Genomic DNA, 24396 nt, shown 5'->3' on the forward strand with positions numbered 1-24396 from the left:
AAGGCTGGTTTGCCCACAGCATTTGATCACAGAACGTAAAATATACTAATACTCTGAACCTGGCATTTAGGATGGGGTTACGACACATCTCCACCCACAGGAGGCCAGAAGAGGAATTTCTAGGTTAAGATGTGTTTGTGTTTCAGGTATAGACCCTTTGACAAGAACCCACATAATTCCTGATGTAGAGTCTACACCTGAAGCACCTGGGGAGTCAGTGATGAGGGTGTCAACAAACTAAAATGATCACCGAGAGTGAGGAGAGGTTAGGAGAAATTGCGACTCATCTAGGACCGGATGTTGGACAAATAGTCTGACAACACAGAGGCAGCAGAGGGTTTGAGACAGCTGGTGGAGAGATAGAGCTGGATGACATCAGCGAAGATGTTGAACTTGACCCCCCGACTTCACGTTTTCTGTTGATGTCACCAAGGAGCAACATGTAAATGAGAAAGAAGAGGGCGGTCGAAGAAAGAATCCTTGGGGCACTCCAGAGGTAACAGTGCGGGGACAGGAAGAGAAACCATTGCTGGAGATGTTCTGGCTACAATTGGATAGGTAAGAATGGAACCAAGTGAGAGCATTCCCACTGAACTGGACAACGGAGGAGAGGCATTGAAGGAGGATGGTGTGGTTGACCATAGCAATGTTAGCACCGGCCCTCAGGTAAGTGAGGAAGGGAGGCAACTAGGGAGGTGCTCTTAGTGGCTTGGGATGGATCGCTGGCTGGTTAGGGGGATCGCTGGCTGGTTAGGAGGATCGCTGGCTGGTTAGGAGGATCGCTGGCTGGTTAGGGGGATCACTAGCCAGAGGTGAGATTGCTGGAGAGGGGAACGATTGTCAGCCAGGGGGGAGTGATCGTCAACAAGGGGGGATAGTTGGTGGTCACTGGGGATGATCAAGCCTTGGGAGAAGAAATCGGGCCTCGGACCGGGGGTGGGGGAGGGGTGCCAGGGGGATGGAAAGATCAGGCCTTGGGCAGGGAGGGTAGAAATCGGTGGCTGGGTGTGGCGGGGGGGGATTGGTGGCCAGATCAGGGGAGGGTTGATGGCCGGGTTGGGGTAAGTCGGTAGTAAGTGGGGGGGGTGGATTTTTAATGTGGGGTCGGGAGGAGCAGTTCTGATGGAGGGCACCAATGAGCACTATCTGGGTATAAGCACTGGGATTGTGACCCTAGGAATTTTGGCCCCCCATTAAAAATATCTCTTGAACATTACTGATTATTAACACTGTTGGACTGTGAATGTGTCTCATAAATAAAGCACTGCAGTGTTTCATCAGGCTTCGAGTTCTAACTCAGGTGGTTTTATTTAAATGGGCCGTATTAGGGAATTTTCAATGGATTCAGCTCTGAGAACTGCTAGATATAGCCTGTTGTGAAAATTGCAGCTACCAAGACGCCATGTTGGCACACCGCAGCAAATTAGTCAGGTTGCGGCAGCATGCACTTCTGGAATATGATTCTCACATCCGCACCTTTGTTTTTTAAACCAATGTATTAGAACCATAGAACCATAGAAAAGATACAGCACAGAAGGGGGCCATTTGGCCAATAGTGTCCACGCCGGCTCGAAGAACAACCAGGTGCCCATTCTAATCCAACCTTCCAGCACCCGGTCCGTAGCCCTGCAGCTCACAGCACTTTAGGTGCAGGTCCAGGTACTTTTTAAAAGAATTGAGGGTCCTTGCCTCTACCACCAATTCAGGCAGCGAATTCCATACACCCACCACCCTCTGCATAAAAAAGTTTTTCCTCATGTCCCCTCTAATCCTTCCGCCAATCAGCTTAAATCTATGTCCTCTAGTTCTTGAACTCTCCGTTAAGGGAAACAGGTACTTCCTGTCTACTCTATCTAGGCCCCTCATAATTTTGTACACCTCAATTGAGTCACCCCTCAGCTTCCTCTGCTCCAAGGAAAACAACCCCAGCCTATCCAATCTCTCCTCGTAGCTGCAATTTTCAAGCCCTGGCAACATTCTTGTAAATCTTCTCTGCACTCTCTCCAGACCAATTACGTCTTTCCTGTAATGTGGTGACCAGAACTGCGCACAATACTCCAGCTATGGCCTGACCAGAGTTTTATACAGTTCCATCATTACATCCCTGCTTTTGTATTCTATACCTTGGCTAATAACGGAGAGCATTCCATATGCCTTCTTCACAACTTTATCTACCTGTACTGCCACCTTCAGGGACCTGTGCACATGCACTCCAAGGTCTCTCACTTCCTCTACCCCTCTCAATATATTCCCGTTTACTGCGTATTCCCTTTTACTGTTTGCCCTCCCTAAGTGCATTACCTCACACTTCTCCGGGTTGAACTCCATTTGGCACTTTTCCGCCCACTCTACCAACCCATTGATATTTTCTTGTAATCTACAGCTATCCTCTTTACTATCAACTACACGGCCAGTTTTTGTGTCATCTGCAAATTTGCCAATCATGCCACCTACATTCAAGTCCAAATCATTAATATATACCACAAACAGCAAGGGATCCAATACTGAGCCCTGTGGCACATTACTGGAAACGGATTTCCATTCGCAAAGACATCCATCGACTTTTACCCTTTGTTTCCTGTTACTGAGCCAATTTTGGATCCAATTTGCCACATTTCCCTGTATCCCATGGGCTTTTAGCTTTCTGACCAGTCTTCCATGTGGGACCTTGTCAAATGCCTTACTAAAATCCATGTAGACAACATCCACTGCACTACCCTCATCAATCCTCCTTGTCACTTCCTCAAAGAATTCAATCAGATTTAAAAGGCATGACCTTCCCTGAACAAATCCATGCTGACTATCTCTGATTAAACCATGCCTTTCCAAGTGACAGTTCATCCTATCTCTCAGTGTTGATTCTAATAGTTTGCCCACCACCGAGGTAAGACTGACCGGCCTATAATTGTTCGGCCTTTCCCTCATACCCTTTTTAAACAATGGTACTACGTTTGCAGCCTTCCAGTCCTCCGGTACCCGCCCTGTATCTAGTGAGGATTGGAAAATGATCCTCAGAGCAATCGCTAATTCCTCCCTGGCTTCCTTCAATAGCCAAGGAAACAATCCATCCGGCCCTGGTGACTTATCAACTTTCAAGGATTCCAGTCCCTCTAGTACTTCCTCTCTCATTATGTTTACCTTATCCAATATTTCACACATCTCCTCTTTAACTACTACGTCCGGATCAGCTCTTTCCTTTGTGAATACGAAGACAAAATATTCATTTAAAACCCTACCCACATCCTCTGCTTCTACACACAAATTACCCTTATCATCCCTGATAGGTCTCGCCTTTTCCTTATCTATCCTTTTGTTCTTAATGTACTGATATAACATCTTTGGGTTTTCTTTAATCTTACTAGCTAATATTTTTTCATGCCTTCTCTTTGCTTTCCTTATTTCCTTTTTTACGTCATCCCTGTACTTTCTATACTCCTCTAGGCTTTCTGCAGTATTTAGTTTTCTGTGACAGTCATAAGCTTTCTTTTTCTGTTTTATCTTGCTCCGTATACTTCTAGACAACCAGGGGGCTCTAAATTTGGCAGTGCCACCCTTTTTCTTTGAGGGGCTTTGTCTGCATTGTACCTGTAGAATTTCACTTTTTAGTGCCTCCCACTGGCTTGCCACTGATTTCTCCTCAAGTAGTTGTGTCCAGTCCACTTCTGCCAAATCACCTCTTAGTTCTGTAAAATTTGCCTTCCCCCAATTTAAAATGTTTACTCCTGATTTAACACTGTCCTTTTCCATAAGAATGCTAAAATCAACTGAATTGTGGTCACTATCAGGGTACGGTAGCATAGTGGTTATGTTACTGGGCTAGTAATCCAGAGGCCTGGACTAAAATCCAGAGTCATGAGTTCAAATCCCACCACGGCAGCTGGCGAATTTAAAATTCAATTAATTAATTTAATTCAATTAATTAAATAAAATCTGGAATTAAAATACTAGTATCAGGAATGATGGCCATGAAACTACCGGATTGTTGTAAAAACCCATCTGGTTCACTAATGTCCTTTCGGGAAGGAAACCTGCCATCCTTACCTGGTCTGGCCAAAATGTGACTCCAGACCCACAGCAATGTGGTTGATTCTTAAATGGCCTAGCAAGCCACTCAGTTGTAAAATCTCGCTACGAAAAGTCATAATAATAATAAAACCGGACGGACCACTCGGCATCGGACCACGAGGCACCGGACACGACAACGGCAAAACACCAAGCCCAGTCGACCCTGCAAGGTCCTCTTTACTAACATCTGGGGACTTGTGCCAAAATTGGGAGAGCTGTCCCACAGACTAGTCAAGCAACAGCCTGACATAGCCATACTCACAGAATCATATCTTTCAGCCAACGTCCCAGACTCTTCCATCACCATCCCTGGGTATGTCCTGTCCCACCGGCAGGACAGACCCACCAGAGGTGGCAGTACCGTGATATACAGTCAGGAGGGAGTGGCCCTGGGAGTCCTCAACATTGATTCCGGACCCCATGAAATCTCATGGCATCAGGTCAAACATGGGCACGGAAACCTCCTGCTGATTACCACCTACCGTTCCTCCCTCAGCTGATGAATCAGTCCTCCACCATGTTGAGCACCACTTGGAGGAAGCACGGAGGGTAGCAAGGGCACAAAATGTACTCTGGGTGGGGGACTTCAATGTCCATCACCAAGAGTGGCTCGGTAGCACCACTACTGACCGAGCTGGCCGAGTCCTGAAGGACATAGCTGCCAGACTGGGCCTGCGGCAGGTGGTGAGCGAAACAACACGAGGGAAAAACTTACTTGACCTCGTCCTCACCAATCTACCTGTCGCAAATGCATCTGTCCATGACAGTATTGGTAGGAGTGACCACCGCACAGTCCTCGTGGAGATGAAGTCCCGTCTTCGCACTGAGGACATCGTCCATCGTGTTGTGTGGCACTACCACCGTGCTAAATGGGACAGATTCAGAATGGATCTAGCAGCTCAAAACTGGGCATCCATGAGGCGCTGTGGGCCATCAGCAGCAGCAGAATTGTATTCCAGCACAATCTGTAACCTCATGGCCCGGCATATTCCTCACTCTACCATTACCAACAAGCCAGGGGATCAACCCTGGTTCAATGAGGAGTGTAGAAGAGCATGCCAGGAGCAGCACCAGGCGTACCTAAAAATGAGGTGCCAACCTGGTGAAGCTACAACTCAGGACTACATGCATGCTAAACAGCGGAAGCAACATGCTATAGACAGAGCTAAGCGATTCCACAACCAACGGATCAGATCAAAGCTCTGCAGTCCTGCCACATCCAGTCGTGAATGGTGGCGGACAATTAAACAACTAACGGGAGGAGGAGGCTCTGCAAACATCCCCATTCTCAATGATGGCGGAGTCCAGCATGTGAGTGCAAAAGACAAGGCTGAAGCGTTTGCAACCATCTTCAGCCAGAAGTGCCGAGTGGATGATCCATCTCAGCCTCCTCCCGATATCCCCACCATCACGGAAGCCAGTCTTCGGCCAATTCGATTCACTCCACGTGATATCAAGAAACGGCTGAGTGCACTGGATACAGCAAAGGATATGGGCCCCGACAACATCCCATCTGTAGTGCTGAAGACTTGTGCTCCAGAACTAGCTGCGCCTCTAGCCAAGCTGTTCCAGTACAGCTACAACACTGGCATCTACCCGACAATGTGGAAAATTGCCCAGGTATGTCCTGTCCACAAAAAGCAGGACAAATCCAATCCGGCCAATTACCGCCCCATCAGTCTACTCTCAATCATCAGCAAAGTGATGGAAGGTGTCGTCGACAGTGCTATCAAGCGGCACTTACTCACCAATAACCTGCTCACCGATGCTCAGTTTGGGTTCCGCCAGGACCACTCGGCTCCAGACCTCATTACAGTCTTGGTCCAAACATGGACAAAAGAGCTGAATTCCAGAGGTGAGGTGAGAGTGACTGCCCTTGACATGAAGGCAGCATTTGACCGAGTGTGGCACCAAGGAGCCCTAGTAAAATTGAAGTCAATGGGAATCAGGGGGAAAACTCTCCAGTGGCTGGAGTCATACCTAGCACAAAGGAAGATGGTAGTGGTTGTTGGAGGCCAATCATCTCAGCCCCAGGGCATTGCTGCAGGAGTTCCTCAGGGCAGTGTCCTAGGCCCAACCATCTTCAGCTGCTTCATCAATGACCTTCCCTCCATCATAAGGTCAGAAATGGGGATGTTCGCTGATGACTGCACAGTGTTCAGTTCCATTTGCAACCCTTCAGATAATGAAGCAGTCCGAGCCCGCATGCAGCAAGACCTGGACAACATCCAGGCTTGGGCTCATAAGTGGCAAGTAACATTCGCGCCAGATAAGTGCCAGGCAATGACCATCTCCAACAAGAGAGAGTCTAACCACCTCCCCTTGACATTCAACGGCATTACCATCGCCGAATCTCCCACCATCAACATCCTGGGGGTCACCATTGACCAGAAACTTAACTGTACCAGCCACATAAATACTGTGGCTACGAGAGCAGGTCAGAGGCTGGGTATTCTGCGGCGAGTGACTCACCTCCTGACTCCCCAAAGCCTTTCCACCATCTACAAGGCACAAGTCAGGAGTGTGATGGAATACTCTCCACTTGCCTGGATGAGTGCAGCTCCAACAACACTCAAGAAGCTCGACACCATCCAAGATAAAGCAGCCCGCTTGATTGGCACCCCATCCACCACACTAAACATTCACTCCCTTCACCACCGGCGCACTGTGGCTGCAGTGTGTACCATCCACAGGATGCACTGCAGCAACTCGCCAAGGCTTCTTCGACAGCACCTCCCAAACCCACGACCTCTACCACCGAGAAGGACAAGAGCAGCAGGCGCATGGGAACAACACTACCTGCACGTTCCCCTCCAAGTCACACACCATCCCGACCTGGAAATATATCACCGTTCCTTCATTGTCGCTGGGTCAAAATCCTGGAACTCCCTTCCTAACAGCACTGTGGGAGAACCTTCACCACATGGACTGCAGCGGTTCAAGAAGGCGGCTCACCACCACCTTCTCGAGGGCAATTAGGGATGGGCAATAAATGCTGGCCTCGCCAGCGACGCCCACATCCCGTGAACGAATAAAATTTTTTTAAAAACTATCCCCAATATGGTCACCCACTGTTACTTCACCCAGTTGCCCATCTTCATTTCCCAGGACTAAATCTAGAATTGCATCCCCTCTTGTTGGGCTTGTCATGTACTGGCTGAAAAAGTTCTTCTGGACACCGATCAAGAATTTTGCGCCCTCCGTGTCCCTCACACTGTTTGAATCCCAGTTGATGTTGGGGTAGTTGAAGTCCCCTACTATTATTGCCCTCTTATTTTTGCACTCAGAAATTTGCCTACATATTTGTTCTTCTATTTCCCTTTCGCTATTCGGGGGTCTATAGTACACTCCTAGTAGTGTGACTGCCCCCTTTTTATTTCTTAGCTCAACCCATATGGCCTCGATTGATGATCCATTTAGCATATCATTCCTTCTCACAACTGTAATTGATTCTTTAACCATTAATGCTATTCCCCCCTTCCCTTTTTAACACACACTCTATCCTGCCTGAAAACTCTATATCCAGGGATATTGAACTGCCAATTATCCCCCTCTTTAAGCCAGGTTTCCGTTATAGCAATGATACCGTGCTGCCATGTGTCTATCTGTGCCCTTAGCTCATCTGCTTTGTTTGTAATACTCCTTGCATTGAAGTATATACCCTTTAACCCCGTCAAATTCCTGGGCTGAACACTATTTAACCTTTGCTTCTTTTGCCTTTCTGAGTCGCTAACTACGTCACTAACTGCTTTTCTACTTCCCGTTTCCTGGTCCGAATTTGTCCTATCTGTACCTTCCCATTGGTTCCCATCCCCCTGCCATACTAGTTTAAACCCTCCCCAACAGAACTAGCAAATGCCCCCGTGAGGATATTGGTCCCCGTTCTGCTTAGGTGCAACCCGTCCAGCTTTTACAGGTCCCAGAAACGGTCCCAATGCCTCAGGAATTTAAACCCCTCCCTCCTACAACATCTCTCAAGTCACGCATTCATCTGGTCTATTCTCCTATTTCTGCTCTCGCTTGCATGTGGCACTGGGAGTAATCCTGAGATTACTACCTTAGAGGTCCTGCTTTTTAATTTATTTCCTAACTCCCTATATTCTGCTTGCAGGACCTCATCCCTTTTTTTACCGATGTCGTTGGTACCGATATGGACCACGACCTCTGGCTGTTCACCCTCCCCCTTCAGAATGTCCTGCAGCCGCTCCGTGACATCCTTGACCCTAGCACCAGGGGAGGCAACATACTATCCTGGAGCCATGTATTGGCAGATATTTTGCAAATGCAGTGGTATCTGTGCCTTGGTGAGCTGTGAAAAATGGTAATACACGTCACCATGGAAACACAGGCCCTTTGGATCGTGTTTGAAAAGACGACGCTGAACTGTGGCTGATTCATATAAATTGTTACATGTCGTTCCATTCTGCTCTAAGCTAGTGTAAGCTGACACCTGAGGACTGTGTTTGCACGTGCAGCATTGGTAGCTGGTGAAACAGACTGATTATTATTAACTGCAGATGGACGCTCATCCATTTACAAGTAGTTGTGCTTATACTGCTGCTCATTTCCTGCCTCATTAGAGAGCTAAAAGGCTTGATGACATCTGTTTCTAGCATTGTTAACTGTTACAAAAAGTTTCTAAACTGTATATCGAACCTCTGAGTGCACACAAGGAAGTCATTCAGAATTGTTCAATAAACAAGTAGCAGCAGATGAAGTGCAGAGTGTTTGTAAAAATTATGAGAAATATTGTGCTTGACAACTAAAAGATTTATTTTCTAATAAAGGGTATTGTTCCAATGTGCCACCTATAAAGCAGGAATGTCCCAATCTGTATTGATGGTTGGTTCTGAGTAGAAGGGCTGCAATTTAACCACGGCAGTTAGATGATGTCGTAACATATAAAAGCAAAGTTCAAGTGGTTTAATGGATCTTATTGGACCTCAAGTTTAAAGGGATATGATCATTATTCAAGGGAGTTTAAGAGATACTTTTTATTTGCCAAGCACTTGATGCAATGGCACAATTTAAGACAGAACATCATGCGTTACAAAACTCTCCTCTGCATAAAGCCATTCTGATAGAAATGATTCCTCGTGGCTCTCTGATCTCTCTCCTTCCTCAGGCATAAAGACAGTACTTCTTTAAATTACTTCCAATTACTCATTCTATACTAATACTTTTTTAGGTGCCGAATGTCCTACTACTACAACAACAACTTGCATTTATATAGTGCCTTTAATGTAGTAAAAACATCCCAAGGCGCTTCATGGAGCGTAATCAGAGAAAATTTGACAACAGCGAGTATGGTTACATGTGCTCTAAATTTCACCTTCATGCGCCCTGATTTCGCCGTTACTAACTTACTTCAAAATTTCCTGAGCAAGTAATTAGAATAGGTTGCAGTGAGCATAACGGTGAATCAGAAGTTGCTTAGCCAATGGTCAATGTTTACTATTAGACGCGTGTGTCTATTGAATTACAAGTATTTCAGAAAAATTAAAAAGTAGTATTCGTTGGGTGTGTGCGTTGGCAGATAAGAACACTTTTAAAATTCAGGTTAAAGAAATACGCAGTCAGTTCGAGTGAAACATATCACAACTCCCCCACTTTCAGTTAAGCACAACTTAGATATTTTCTGGATCTGAGATTAAAATGGATTTTTCACTAAAATAAAATTTGTTCATTTCTAGTAAAATTGAAATAAATTATAATTCTAAGGAAAAAGTAGTGAAATTTGGAAAATTTTTCTGGGGCAAAGCCATAGAATTCCCATTTCCTAAATCATGTAAGAACAATGGTAAAGGTCTCGTCTAAGAAAGCACTAATTTTGGACAAGGAATTTACTTTTAATTTTTACCCTTCACGGGACATTGAAGAAACTCGGTTTCCATCACTGTTACCAAAGCCTCCAACATTAAAGAGAGAAATTCTTATAAAAAATGCAATGAAAAATACGAATGATTTGAACAAGACAAAAACTTCACATTCTTTTATTAATTCATATGTTAATATATTGTATAAATGCAACAGATTCATCTACATTGTACACATGCAGATACCATCAAAAGAGCAATTGAAGCCGTGTTAAAATAGTGCCAAACTAAAAACACTACACCTGAAAAAGATTGCTCATTTGAATTATCAGTCTGTTACATTTGGCACTGAGTGTTGCAATGAGCTGACTCATTTCATAAAAACAATATTAACACTTTAGGGAATCACATTTGATAAGGGTCTCCGCGTATCGCCCTGTCAATGCTTTAGCATTGCAATTCCCACAGGGACATCCGCTAAACACTTTTCCAGACCTTTTATCAAGACTACATCATAAATTTACACAACATGTTGAGATTTTCACCCAATAATCAATTCTGGCAATACTATTGGTATCGGAAATTAAATATAATTTGGAGTAAAATTGGGTACAAGTGTCGCTCTTGGATTTCAGGGCTATGTTGTCTTTATAATTTAGTAGGAATAACACATTTATAAAATGAAAACTTCTTGAAACCTAAACTTTATCCCTAGTATTTTATTCTGTATCTTCTATTAAAAGTTAATTTAATGTTATTAAAGTAATAAAGTTACTGATACATTTGGAGCTCCAGTTGATTTAAGAAACTTAGCTGAAATTGACAAAGCGAATATTACAAAAAGGCACAGACTACATTGTTGATCCACTAAATTGTGCAGGCTCCCTTTGTATTTATTAAATTGTAATAGATCTTGCATTCAAATTGATATTTTAAAAGGAAACACAGGAAATTTACAATCATTAAAATACTTTTTAACGCTTGGAAATGGACTGTGGTTCTGTTGAAATAGAACGAGGGAGCATCGTCAGTGCCTCAGGCAGTAACCTGTAACGAGGTTATATCGGAATGTCTAACAAGTGCGAAGACGTCAATTTCAAAAACTTATTTTAAATCATTTATTTCATACACCTTCGGGGTTATATAAAACAGATCGTGTAAAGCAAATCGAGAAACAACAATGTTCTGTTAAAATTAATGGCCTTGATATTTACGGGTAGGCGGGGAAGGGAGCAGGGGAACGCAGTGGGGGGGGGGGTGAGAAACCCAGAAATTCTGGGGTCGCGGAGGTCCTGCCGAATTTAATGACAGGACGGCATTATCATTTTGTTATTCTGTTTCCCGCCCGGCAGCCGGCCAGATTGACCAGCGCTAGGAGGCCGCAGCCAAGGACTGTTGGGGATGGTCCCTGGCAATCGGGAAAGATCAGGGTTTGTGGAGGGGGCGGAGCCTGGCAATCGGGAGGGAGGGAAAGATCAGAGCTTGATGGTGGGGGGAGGGTTCAGAGCCCTACAATCGGAAGGGTGGAAAGGAGGGAAAGATCGGGACTTGGTGGGGGAGGGAGCAGGCCGGAGATCAGGGGTTCGGGGGGGTGGGGAACGGCCGATCGTGGCAGCGAGGAGAGGCCGCGATTGGCAGAAGGGAGGCCGAAGGTTTGCTTGAGGGTCCACTCCTGCTCCACCTGGTGCACAAGGAGTGCCCTAAAAAACACTTACCTTCTGTAGCCGGCTGCTCCCATCTCCATTTCACTGCCAGGTTTCCAAAGCCCAGGGAAACCCGGCCAGCAACTGTTAAATTTAAATCAGGCTCCCAACAGCACTGTGGGAGCCTGATTTAAATATTATAATGAGCTGTCCCACCTCTCTAATATAAGACACAGGTACGCCATGAAACCCACCGTTGGTGAGTTGGGGACATGTTCTCAATTTTTAATTTCCACCCCCCCCCCCCACACTCTCCCACCTGTCCAGGGAGGGTTAAGATCGACCCCAATAACTCACACCACTACCAGGTCACCAATAGCCCACCAGCCCCATTATTTTCCAGTCTAAGTGGCAGCGGAGATATAAATAGCTTTAACTCAGGAAATTTGCAATCGCCATTGATTTTAATGGTGAACGGAGCTATGATATTTTCACTGTTTCGGCGGAGGGGCGCAAAAGTCCCAGGAAATTATGAAATGGCATAAGTAATGGTGTAAGTCACTTATGCTATAATTTCCTCTTTCTTTTGCACCGTAAAGTGGGCCCTACAACATAAATGCACCATTACAATGGTACAAGTCTTCAGGAAATTTCCACCCAATATGTTAGTGGATGTCCTGTGGCATTACCCAGTGTAAATTGGAGCAAACGCTACGGTGTAAGGGCAAAACCATTATACAGTGTAATGCGCAGCGTGTTATTCAGCTGCTAAAGAGGACCATTGTGTAACTTGCTATCTCCCTTTAATGCCGCCATGCATAACTGCTGTAAGTAGGTTTATCATCTGAATTCCAGAGGTGAGGTGAGAATGACTTCTGTTAATCTGCTTGTTAGAGCTTTCACTGCTATTCCCAATATTTGCTACTGAGTGGTGCTGCACCAGTATATTTGCTGCAACACTGCAGACATCTTGGTAAAGGTGAGTAATGTTAAGCGTTTTTTACTTTGTCCATCCTGTTTTCAGAAAGAATGTATGAACTCCACTATCACCCTAATTTTTCTGATCAATATAGGTGAATCATGGCCCTGTACCACATCAGCCCAATGGCCCTGCCGGCATTCGTCCCCATGGTCATGCCAAATTTGACCATGACATTCCTGAAAACCCAGCCGTATTTTCCTGATGGCTTTCCTGAACCCGGGCTCGATGACCTTCATGAACTTCGGCCTGACAGCTTTGGTGCAGTTTACCTGTTGCCTCTGCCACACTTTGAACCAATGGACATTCCAAACCTGGGTCCAATGCTCCACTTCAACCCCTGCACGATGGTCATACGCACCTCCCCCGATAGCTCCACCATTCTTCAGCCTCATGGTCTTCCTGAACCCAGGCCCAATGGCCTGCCTCAGCATTTCATAGTGGGTCCTGCTAAACTTCACCCTGACAGCCTATTCTTCCTTCTCCCAATATCCGTGCTGGATCTACTGATTCTGTGGCTGTCACCTCACCTAAAACTCTGTCCAGCAGCCACAGCACACCTCTTCTGATGGCTCTGTTGCTCCTCGGCCCAAAGACCATCTTGAACTCCAGCCCGATGATCTGCAACAACATTTCATAGATGATGTTAGAAATAATCCATGAGAGAAACAGTAATGTCAACCCATTTGTATTGTCTTCTCATCATACAAGTCCTATTGTTCTGCTTAATAACTGCCATTAAAAATTGATCTAATATCTAATTAATCCCCATTAAACAAGATGTGGAGATGCCGGTGATGGACTGGGATGGACAAATGTAAGGAGTCTTACAACACCAGGTTATAGTCCAACAGCTTTATTTGAAATCACAAGCTTTCGGAGCTTTCCTCCTTCGTCAGGTGAGTGTAGGATTCCATAAAAGTACAGCATATATAGTCAGAGAACAATGCCTGGTGATTACAGATAATCTTTCCAATTGCCCGTTATCACCCTCAGCATAGATATAATCAAAGCAATCAAAGGAGTGGAATGGTGTTCAGACAGAGAAACATTACATACAAGACTACTGAATATACAAACGGTCAGAACACAAAGACAGAGAGAGAGAGAGAGAGACACCCGAAACGCAAAGAAAGAGAGAGAATGACCAGTTGTATTAAAAACAGATAGTTTTTTTTCGCTGGTGGGGTTACATGTAGCGTGACATGAACCCAAGATCCCGGTTGAGGCCGTCCTCATGGGTGCGGAACTTGGCTATCAATTTCTGCTCAACGATTTTGCGTTGTCATGTGAGTCGAAGGCTGCCTTGGAGAACGCTTACCCGAAGATCGGAGGCTGAATGTCCTTGACTGCTGAAGTGTTCCCCGACTGGGAGGGAACCCTCCTGTCTGGCGATTGTTGCGCGGTGTCCGTTCATCCGTTGTCGCAGTGTCTGCATGGTCTCGCCAATGTACCATGCTCCGGGGCATCCTTTCCTGCAACGTATGAGGTAGACAACGTTGGCCGAGTCGCAGGAGTATGAACCATGTACCTGGTGGGTGGTGTCCTCTTGTGTGATGGTGGTATCTGTGTCGATGATCTGGCATGTCTTGCAGAGGTTGCCGTGGCAGGGTTGTGTGGTGTCATGGACGCTGTTCTTCTGAAAGCTGGGTAATTTGCTGCGCACGATGGTCTGTTTGAGGTTGGGTGGCTGTTTGAAGGCGAGTAGTGGAGGCGTGGGGATGGCCTTAGCGAGGTGTTCGTCGTCATCGATGACATGTTGAAGGCTGCGAAGAACATGGACAAGTTTAAAGAGGGCATCTCATTAGTAAGCTTTACAAATTCCGAGGGATGAATCTTCTGGTTGGCACATGTTTGAGCTTACTACTGGCAGAAGCTACGCTGGGTAACATTAATAACAAATGAGTTACTGAGGTCATTTGAAATTCCTCTACTATTAAAGACATTAAATGGTCTAAAATAAATGAGTTTATGGCTTCATTAATACAGCTGTCAAAGGAATTTCATGCAGATGTGTTAATTGATTTGTTACTAATATAGCACAATGCAATTTTAACTCATGATGTCTGCCACAACTATTTTCCCAAACCAGCAGCGAAGAAGAAAATTGGGGAAAAAAGATGCTTCCCATTCCAAAACGTACATAGTAGTGTGCAATTTAAATCATTGAGGTTTGCAGCAACATGTCTGGACATAATCAGATAAGCACGAAATCTCATCTGTCACTGTGAACTATAGCAGCTAAAGACCCATAACTCACTAGTGCCTCAGGCTCGAGTGAGCTACAACTGTCATTCACATTAGTGTCTAAGCACCTGGAATTTTTCACTGTAGGTGGTACTTTCTGTTTATTCTCTGAGCCAAAATCTAGAAAGATTCTAAGTGTGACTAGAATTTTCAAATGACACACATTGCTGCAGACTGGATTTTATTAAACATTAAATTATCAGTTAGGGCCATAGAATATCTAGGGCAACTAAAGCCAGAGCTCCCTGGATAACAAAGGAGATAGAGAGTAAGATGAAGCGGAAAAAAGCGGCATATGACAGGTGTCAAGTTGATAATACAAGTGCCAACCAGAGAGAATATAGAACGTTCAGAGGGGACGTGAAAAAGGAAATAAGAGGGACAAAGAGAGAGTGTGAGAATAGACTAGTGGACAACATAAAAAAGAATCCAAAAGTATTCTTCAGACATGTTAACAGTAAACAGGTAGTAAGAGGAGGGGTGGGGCCGATTAGGGAACATAAAGGAGATCTATTCATGGAGGCAGCGGGCATGGCTAAGGTACTAAATGACTTTGCATCGGTCCTTACCAAGGAAGAAGATGCTGTCAGAGTCTCAGTAAAGGAAGATATCGTTGAGATACTGGATGGGCTAAAAATTGATAAAGAGGAGGTACTAGAAAGGCTAGCTGTACTTAAAATAGATAAGTCACCTGGTCCGGATGGGATGCACCCTAGGATGCTGAGGGAAGTAAGGGGGGAAATTGCGGAGGTACTGGCCAAAATCTTCCAGATACAGGGGTGGTGCCAGAGAATTGCAAATGTTACACCCTTGTTCAAAAAAGGGTGTAAAGATAAACCCAGCAACTATAGGCCAGTCAGTTTAACCTTGGTGGTGCGGAAACTTTTGGAAACGATAATCCGGGACAGAATTAACAGTCACTTGGACGAGTGTGGATTGATTAGGGAAAGCCAGCACGGATTTGTTAAAGGCAAATCGTGTTTAACCAACTTGATAGAGTTTTTTGATGAGGTAACAGAGAGGGTAGATGAGGGCAATGCAGTTGATGTGGTGTATATGGATTTTCAAAAAGCATTCGATAAAGTGCCACATGGTAGGCTTGTTATTAAGATTGCAGCCCATGGAATAAAGGGGACAGTAGCAACATGGATACAGAATTGGTTAAATGACAGGAAACAGAGAATCGTGATGAACGGTTGTTTCTCAGACTAGAGGGAGGTGTGCAGTGATGTTCCCCAGGGGTCGGTGCTGGGACCACTGCTTTTCTTGATATATATTAATGACCTGGACTTGGGAGTAAAGGGCACAATTTCAAAATTTGCAGATGACACAAAACTTGGAGGGGTAGTAAACAGTGAGGAGGATAGTGATAGACTGCAAGAGGATATAGACACGCTGGTAGCATGGGCGGACACGTGGCAGATTAAGTTTAACGTGGAAAAATGCGAAGTGATGCATTTCGGTAGGAAAAATGAGGCAATATAAACTAGAGGGCACATTTCTAAAAGGGGTAGAGGAACAGAGGGATCTGGGGGTATATGTACACAAATCGTTGAAGGTGGCAGGACAGGTTGAGAAAGCGGTTAAAAAAGCATACGGGGTCCTGGGCTTTATAAATAGAGGCATAGAGTACAAAAGCAAGGAAGTCATGATGAACCTTTATAAAACACTGGTTCGACCACGACTGGAGTATAGTGTCCAGTTCTGGGCACCGCACTTTAGGAAGGATGTGAAGGCCTTAGAGAGGGTGCAGAGGAGATTTACTAGAATGATTCCAAGGATGAGGGACTTAAATTACGTGGATAGACTGGAGAAGCTGGAATTGTTCTCTTTGGAACAGAGATGGCTGCGAGGAGATTTGATAGAGGTATTCAAAATCATGAAGGGTCTAGACAGAGTAGATAGAGAGAAACTGTTCCCTTTGGTGGAAGGGCCAAGAACCAGAGGGCGTAGATTTAAAGTGATTGGCAAAAGAACCAAAAGTGATATGAGGAAAAACAGTTTTACGCAGCGAGTCGCTGGGATTTGGAATGCACTGCCCGAGAGGGTGGTGGAGGCAGATTCAATCATGGCCTTCAAAAAGGAACTGGATAAGTACTTGAAATGAAAAAAAGTACAGGGCTATGGGGATATGGCAGGGTAGTGGGACTAGCTGGATTGCTCGTGCATAGAGCTGGCGCGGACTCGATGGGCCGAACGGCCTGTGCTATAACCTTTCTATGAATCTATCTTAGAAGTAAAATACTGCGGATGCTGGAAATCTGAAATAAAAATAGAAAATGCTGGAAAAGCTCAGCAAGTGCGGCAGCATCTGTGGAGAAAAAAACAGAGATAACATTTCAGGTCGATGACCCTTTGTCAGAACTGGAAGAAGTTGAAGATTAAACAATTTTTAAGCAAGTACAAAGCCAGGGAAAGGGAGGGGGAAGAAGAAGGGATGGGGAGGAAAGAACAAAAGGAAAGGTCTCTGATAGGGTGGAGGGCAAGAGTGATTAAATGACAAAAGGGATGATGCAAGGCAGGGAGGGTGGTAATGGGACAAGTAAAGAAATGTTCCAATCTTCAATGTTCCACTGTTTTTCAGATGAACAGTATGCATGTTTCCATAGTTGTTATTGTGCTCTGCCATTGGGACATTCTGACCTAGATATTCCGATCACCGCCCCCCACCCAACTCCCTCCTGATCACTTCCTCCCCTCTCTCGGTTACCCTCTTCCCTCCCGATCATCCCCTCCCACTCAGAGGACCTACCTCAGGGCCGTTGCTGGTGAAGCAGCAGCTCAAAATTGAGATCCTCTTCGTCAGCAAGCTGCCTGGAGCCTCCCAGCAGATGTCGGCAGCTGACCGGTCTCGTGTAAATGAGGCTGGAGGCCCAAATTCGAGGGTGCCTCGAGCCTACCCATTCTGGCGCAGGGTTCGTTCCCTGTGCCCAGTTGGTGCCAGCCTGCCAACGTGAACCAATTTCTAGGCCACTGTGTTAGGGAGTGACTGTGATAGACGCTGAAAAAATGTCCACCATCCTCACACCTTCACAAAAGTCCCGTGCTTTGTTTTTGGTGGATTGTGTTTAACCACCATTAAATGACAGTATGATTTATATCAATTATGTGATTAGCTCTTGCAACACTGTAAAACAGTTGGTTCACTCAGAATGTTTGCAATAAAAATGGTTTATAATTCTAAGTGGTTTCCAACTGAAACGCATTTGGTTCCCAGAACTCTGACTTTTTCTCGATTAGATTGTAGAGTCGATTTTAGAGCACAGGATGCTGCGGGAAGCAACTGCGCATGTGCAAGCTTGTGACATGCAACTGTTGAAAACTTGTTTTTGCAATGTAAATTTTCTGGTCAAGGAAAGTCTGTGGAGCCAGCAGTGCTGAGAGCTCAGTGTATCTATGAGTTTGAGTAATGATGACATGTAGCATGTGGCACTATCTGAGCTGCCTGTTTTATGTTTCCTGCCATTATTGCTTTGTCACTGGCAGTGCAGGGAAAAGCAGTGCCCAGCCCCACCACCACTCTTCCTATCACCACTAAAGCCTGTCAGAGAAATGGACATCTTGGACAGATAGCACCCACTGTACCCTGCAGATCATCAGGAAAAACATAACACAAATCAACAAGCTTTTAAAAAAAAATTATCTGCCACTTACTTCCCACTCTCATACCACAAGCTGAGACACAAAGCTTGTTGGGCACATTGCAGCTCATAAAATGGGGCAAAATTTTCTACTGCTCAATTGTAGTGAGATATCTTTTAAAGGGGACCTCATCCAATTTGCAGTTTTTCCTAATTGAGTTAATAAAGATCTTCTGAACAAATCCTACTTTGCATTATTTCATATTTTCAATCTATTTGCAGCTTGTCCCAGTTATTGCTGTAGCTTATCCCAGTTATTGCTATCTTAACTGCTGTTTTTTTAACATGCAGGAATAGCATTTTACAAAACGGAAACATCTGCCAACAGTATCCCTTTAACATATTCTGATGAAAATTCAAGAAAATCCCTAGTGTTTCTTAATGTTTTGTTTATCTGTCATTACAGATTCTTTCATTGGAGAAGTCGTGTTTAATGGAAGCCCAGGCACTTCATCATTGATCGCCTACTGACATGTCAAAGTCTTAAAAAGAACTGGGAGAATACTGGGGGCAAGGTATGAAACTATCACTAATTTTACCAGTTTTGTGCCAGGGCACAGATATAGCAATGTAGTCATGAACCTGTAGAAAATTGCAAGTAGTGGTATAAACCAGAAATATAGCAGTTAGATATGAAATGCAAGCAGGAAGTACTAGAATTACCAAGATGCTGGATCGCATTGTCATTTGTGAGTGCTTTTATTTTAGAATTACTTTGAAAATGTTTGTTAACTTTGCACCAGAGTTGATTTTCCATACTGTTGGTGGTTTATGATTCAATGATCAACCTGAACCCCAGAAATATGCTAAATGAAAATATAGCTTGGATATTGGTAAACTTGGTGCTTCTTGCTCACCATGCAGTTCATAATAGTGTAAGTTGAAAGCATCAGCACCCTTATGAATTCTGCACAGTGTAAATTGTAAGAAATTCTTCCTGCCGAATGTAAAGGATGTGCTTCCTTATTTCTCTCTTCTTAATGCTTTAAGGCTGAATTGTAATGGAAGGGATTTCCACAGATAGCTTGATTTCTTTGCTCAAGTGATAGGATGGTTAAAAAAGAAAGCACTCAGTTAAAGTGATCTGCAGGTGCTTGAGAAGGTGACAATTTAACAGGATTGTCAAGTCTAGCAGTATTGTTTTGGATGAATTGTTGCCTTTACTTTTGGAGGCACACGTTTGTTGCCAGTTTGTGGGGTTTACAGGACTTTTCAGTTGTTGTATGCTTGTGAGAATATTCCCGTTCAACGCCTGCACGACATTTAAATTGACTGTTGTTCCTCATATTTTTTATCTCATGGGAAAAATGTCCTAAAGTTTTTGGGAAGGGCAGCAATTTATAGTTCTGTTTGTTCCAATTTGCTCATCAAGCTCAGTCCGTAAACTGGACATCTTAGAATGCTCCATCTCCACAGTCAACGTGAAAAGTCCCTTTAAATGTAGCCTGGGATCTTCAGCCCCCTACTTCCGCCATTTTCTCAACAGAATTGGGGAACCCCGCCCATTTTTATGCCCCTCCAATCTCCATCCGGAAGTGATGGGTAATATTAATAGCACCAACAGCAACTTGCATTTATATAGCGCCTTTAGTGCTTCACAGAAACGTAATCAAAAAATGGGTTAAAGTAGGAGATATAAGGAGGGCTGACCAAAAACCTGGTCAAAGAGGTTAGGGTTTAAGGAGAGTCGTAAAGGAGGAGAGAGATGGGGGAGTTAGTTCCAGAACATGGGACATAGGTAGTTGAAGGCACAGCACCAGTGGTGGAGCAGATGGAGGTGGGGATTCACAAGAGGCCAAAATTGGAGGAACATAGAGTTCTGGGAGGCGTTTTTAGGGCTGGATGAGTTTACAGAGATAGGAAGGGGTGAGGCCATGAAGGGATTTAAACATTAGGATGAGAAGTTTAATTTTGAGGTGTTGGGGAACAATGTCGGTCAGCAAGGATAGGGGTGAAAAGTGTACAGTATTTGGTGCGAGATAGCAGATGGGCAGCAGGGTTTTAGATTAGCTAAAGTTTACAGAGGGTGGAGAATGGTAGGCCAGCACTGGTATAGTCAAGTCTGGACATGACAAAGGCACGGATAAGGGTTTCAGCAGCAGATGAGTTGAAGTTAGGTGGAGACAGGTGATTTTACAGAGGTGGAAGTAGACGGTCTCTGTGATGGGAAGGGTACGAGGTCAGAAGCTCAGCTCAAGGACAAATAGGATGCTGAGGTTGCAAACAGTCTGGCTCAGTGACTGGGCAGGGTATGGAATTAGTGGCAAGGGTTCGGGGTGAGGGCTGGAGATGATGACTTTGGTTTTCCCAGTGATATTCAAATGATGGAATTATGTAATCTGACATACTTTCTGTCATTTGTGACGTAACAATGCTGGATATCAGAGACTGGCAGTGGGGGGCTTCTAAAAGTGTGGAAAATCTGTGCAATCGATCATAGAGCACAGGCTTTGGCACAATTTTTGAAATTTTAAATTTTTTTGAAACTTTCTTCTATTGACAGTATTGCAGTTACTGGCAACACTGTGCTGTGGCAGGCCTTCAAGAACTGCTGCAGCCTACATCCACCCCATTTCAGTTGGACTTCCCAGCAGAGGCCAGAGATCCCGCCAAAAAATATCTACGGAGCTAGAAAATGCAGCCATGCTGAAGATGAGCCCAAATTCTGCAAAAGCAAAATACCTGGGCCATAATATCCCCATTGCAAACTGAACATAAAGCTTCAGGGCCTCTCTTCGATAACAGCTACCTGTGGTTGACACTCTGCTGGCCGACACTTGAGCATTCTCTCGTGGCCTGTACCTCAGGCCCTTTAAGCAGGAAGGGGCAGATTTTCCTCTTATTGCATTTGGCGTAAAGGAATGCTTAAGCTCAGCAAATAGAGGAAAATCAGTCAATTTAAAAAGACTGAAAATCGGGTAAACAAAATCGATATGTATTTTTTTTTTCCATGATTCCTATAAGAATCATGGGGTTCACTGGGTAATTGGGATCCCTGAATACTATGGCATCTTGTTTCTTGGACCCTCCCGGAAATGCTGGTTTACGAACAAAGTGTTAGATGTTCGGTGTAATAGGGCAGGCTCCATTACACACATGTGAAACTTCCCGCCTGATTTTCCTCCATGTGCTGTAGACAAGTGAACATTTGCACCAAGTGTAAAAAGAGGAAAACCTCCCCAATAGGTTTACGCAACAATATAACAGACTGACACATTTTTCCATCATCCTTTGGCCACCTGTTGTATGGTATAATGTGACAATGGACTGATAACTTGTTTTTCCTCTGGCCCACATCATTTTTCTTCCTCTTTCTCTCTTATTTGAAGACACTGGCTCTTGCTGGAATATGGTTGCATTGGTGTTTACATTCCCTGCGTAACTCACCCATTCTGCTTCACATTTAAATTTGTTAAACATAGCATTTCAAATCTTATTTTGGAATTCAGTTACAACACGAAAATTTTAAAGCAAGTATAATTTAACAGATTGCCTATAATTTATATTTTAAGTTTTTTTAAAAAAACGTCATTCTTCATGTGTGAGTCTAGACAGTTCATTTCAACAGGCTATTCAACTGTGGAAGACATCACAGCTGAACCCAATCCTGTACTCATATAAATAAAAACAGAAAATATTTTAGAAGGGTCTGCAACCAAAACATAAAGCTGCCTTTTCTCTTTTCAAATGACGGATCTTTTGTGTATTTCCAGCATTTTCTGTTTTCATTTCCAGCATTTGCCAAATTTTCTTGTCCTGTTATGCAATGTTCACCCATTCACAAGTGGGAGCTTTAGCTAAGCACAGACCTAGGAACAAACCTCGGAGTCTTTTGGATGAGACGTTAAACAAAGGCCCTGTCTGTCCTCTCAGGTGGGCATAAAAGATCGCACGGCACAATTCGAAGAAGAGCAGGGGAGTTCGCCCAATGTCCTGGCCAATATTTATCCCTCAATCAACACCTAAAAGTAAACAGATGGTCTGGTCATTTACTTCATTGCTGTTTGTGGGCCCTTATTGTGTGCAAATTGGCGGCTGCGTTTCCTACGTTAGAGCAGTGACTACATTTCAAAAATAATGCATTGGTTGTAAAGCATTTGGGGACGTCCTGAGGTTGTGAAAGGCGCTCTATAAATGCAAGAACTTTCTTCTTCTGGCCTTTGAGGTCTGTGTGGCTCAATGACCTCACTGGGCATCATTTACCAATTGAGTCATTGCAGGAGCTGTGTTTTTCTATTTTTGTACTATCCTTTGTCAAGCTTTTTTCTGCTATTTTTTGTTAGAACTTTATCTTGTTTTACATGCTAGCGCAGTTGTATATTTTACTTACACACAATTTTCAACACCAGTTATCAGTTTAATGAGTGTGTGGAATTGGTGTGTATCCTGGTATAGTAATGGTACGTGCATAGCTTTCAAGGCAAAATTCCATTCTTCCCCTTCAGGCTGAACAAATTTCTGTTTATTTGCTCCTTTGGCCTAGTTACTAATGTGAATCAAAACAGGAAGTGGCATCATGTAATAACATGTAAAAACACTACATGAGAAAAGTACTCTTTACTTTTAAGTTATTCCTTAATATTCTTTGACTTTATGTAAGACTGTGAAAATTCATGGCCTCTCACTTAATGTATATGTCAGTGTTTTGATGGTGAGTTTAATTATGCACCTACACATAGGAACATAGAAACAGGAGTAGGCTATTTAGCCCCTCGAGCCTGTTCCGCCATTCAATGAGATCATGGCTGATCTGTGACCTAACTCCATATATCCGCCTTAGTCCCATATCCCTTAATATTTAAAATTAACAATTGAGCTCGCATCAACTGCCGCTGGCAGAAGAGAGTTCCAAACTTCTACCACCCTTTGCGTGTAAAAATGTTTTCTATTTTCACCCTTGCAAGTCTTGGCTCTAATTTTTAGGCTATGTCCCCTAGTTCTAGACTCCCCAACCAGCGGAAATAGTTTCTCTCTATCCACCCTATCAGTTCCCCTTAATATCTTGAAAACTTCGATCAAATCACCCCTTAATCTTCTAAATTCCAGGGAATACAACCCTAGTTTATGTAATCTCTCCTCATTTAACCCTTGGAGTCCAGGTATCATTCTAGTAAATCTACGCTGTACTCCTCTAAGGCCAACATATCCTTCCTACAGTGCGGTGCCCTGAACTGAACACACTACTCCAGGTGTGGTCTAATCAAGGCTTTGTATAGCTGTAGCATAACTTCTACTCCCTTGTATTATAGTCCTCTAGATAGAAAGGCCAGCATTCCATTAGCCTTTTTGATTATTTTTTGTACCTGTCCATGACATTTTAATGATCTTTGGACCTCCACTGTTTTGTGTTTTTCACCATTTAGAAAGTACACTGATCTATCCTTTTTAGATCCAAAGTGGATGACCTCACACTTGCCTACATTGAAATCCATTTGCCACAATTTTGCCCATTCACTTAATCTATTAATATCTTTCTGTAATTTTATTCTTCCATCTACACTGCTTACAATGCTGCCTATCTCATTGGCAAACTTGGATATGTTGCTCTCTATTCCATCATCTAAGTTATTAATAAATATAGTGAATAGTTGAGGCCCCTACACAGATCCCTGTGGAACACCACTAGTCACATCCTGCCAATTTGAGTATCTGCCCATTATTCCTACTCTCTGTCCCCTGCCGCTCAGCTAATTTCCTAACCAGGTCAATAATTTGCCCTCAATCCCATGAGCTTCAACTTTAGCTAACAGTCTCTTAAGAGTGACTTTATCGAATGCCTTCTGGAAGTCCATATAAACAACATCCATAGACATTCCCTTGTCCATTACTTTAGCCACCTCTTCAAAAAAAATTCAATCAGGTTTGTCAGGCATGACCTACTCTTTACAAATCCACACTGGCTCCCTCTGATCAGCTGAAAATTTCAAGATGTTCAGTCACTCAATCCTTAATGCTAGACTCTAATAATTTGCACCTTTGTTTCACTTAGAGTTACGCAGTTACAC

The 24396-nt window shown here is 44.0% G+C and overlaps 1 protein-coding gene across 9 annotated transcripts in view; it reads left to right on the top strand.

Moving 5' to 3' along the window:
- Nucleotides 1-24396, top strand: part of LOC137316085 (extracellular sulfatase Sulf-1-like) — a 441788-nt gene that overhangs the window by 150038 nt on the left and 267354 nt on the right. For all 9 annotated transcript variants that reach the window (XM_067980325.1, XM_067980324.1, XM_067980323.1 and 6 more), the window contains exon 2: nucleotides 18798-18906. The gene's annotated coding sequence lies outside the window, so the exon portion shown is untranslated. The remainder of the gene's footprint in view (nucleotides 1-18797; nucleotides 18907-24396) is intronic.

The sequence above is a fragment of the Heptranchias perlo genome, chromosome 3, assembly GCF_035084215.1.
Source record: "Heptranchias perlo isolate sHepPer1 chromosome 3, sHepPer1.hap1, whole genome shotgun sequence".
NCBI lineage: Eukaryota > Metazoa > Chordata > Chondrichthyes > Hexanchiformes > Hexanchidae > Heptranchias > Heptranchias perlo.